Source organism: Coregonus clupeaformis, unplaced genomic scaffold (genome assembly GCF_020615455.1).
Source record: "Coregonus clupeaformis isolate EN_2021a unplaced genomic scaffold, ASM2061545v1 scaf2971, whole genome shotgun sequence".
Classification (NCBI taxonomy): Eukaryota; Metazoa; Chordata; class Actinopteri; order Salmoniformes; family Salmonidae; genus Coregonus; species Coregonus clupeaformis.
In genome coordinates this window covers 12,875-14,155 of record NW_025536425.1, presented here as the reverse complement: position 1 = coordinate 14,155, position 1,281 = coordinate 12,875, and the positions used below count along the sequence as shown (strand labels likewise).

The following is a 1,281-nucleotide window of genomic DNA, read 5'->3' as shown; positions in this document are numbered from 1 at the left end:
TTGTTCATATTATTTGCGTTGATGATGTATTGAAGTCAAGTGGTTCAGCATTCAAATGCGACGGTCGGTGGAACACTTGCGCCACCAAGTGGACACTTGCTCAGTTCCCTTGTGGCATCAACGCTACCAGAGATATTTGATATAAGATCAAATGTTATGTCAATATTATTATCTCTAAATTGATTCCCCCACCCGTATTTCATATATTATTATTCCGATTTAGCTGTTAATCTGGAGTTAATTTATAAACGCTTTCTGTCATTTCCGATTGGAGGGCAGATGACGACGTGACTTACGATCCTACCAATTTGTTACTTTGTAACAGTCAAAAGTGGTTATTCCCAACGTTGATCAACTCCCAATCTATGCCAAGATTTTGTTAAAGCATTATATTTAAAGCATTATCACTGTACCATTTACACCCTGTATCCTGTGCATGTGACGAATAAACATTGATTTGATTAGATGATTAACGCACCATTCACATCAGCTATCATAGTCAATATAACAGTGACTGACTTCACCATCACTTTCAAGCCATCATTGACATTGAGATGAAGATTGTCAAACGTGAAAATATAACATACATCGTGATCCTAATGGAATATAACAAAGCAATTCTGTTGTCTTTGCCTGATTTATCTTTACAATGACAGGTGGTGCACCGTTCCTGGAGGTACTGCAATACCAGTTCGATGCGTGGAGTGGACGGAGCAAGCCCCTATTCCAGCTCCCTGTTCCAAAAATCAATTTAATATATGGTCCCCAGATAGGGGACGTATCAGATATTAAACTGATAAGAACAGATTTTTTTTTTTTGGAAAAATAATTTTTATTTTCATTTCACATTCAAATACAAGTACAAATTCAGTGCATAACGTTGTACATAACATGGATTTACAAAAACAGTACGTACCTTAACCGTATCAAAATAGCAAAAACTCCTAAAAAAAGTGCTGTTCTGAGGAACCTGACCAGCTAAAAGGCCAACATTCAAGAGAAGCATGTAAACAATTGCCTCTAACAATCTCCCAAAGCTGATCTTTCAAAGGAATAAAAACAATTATAAAAATAAAAACATACACATATACCAAAGGGAACTCTGAATAAAACTCAGTATATCGAATATTTACAAAGGCTTAGCCTACATTTCAATTTAAACGACAGAATACAGTTATACATACCCCTGTAGAATGCGATGTACAATGTGCATCTGTGGGAGGAGATGGAATGAGCTATTTGGGGTAGAGATCCACTCCCAGCCAACTTGACAGAACTGTG

At 36.8% G+C, this 1,281-nt stretch overlaps 1 pseudogene; it reads right to left on the bottom strand.

Annotated features, from left to right (window-relative positions):
* Positions 1–654: 654 nt before the first annotated feature.
* LOC121562543 lies at positions 655–830 on the bottom strand (annotated as a pseudogene).
* Positions 831–1,281: the final 451 nt, after the last annotated feature.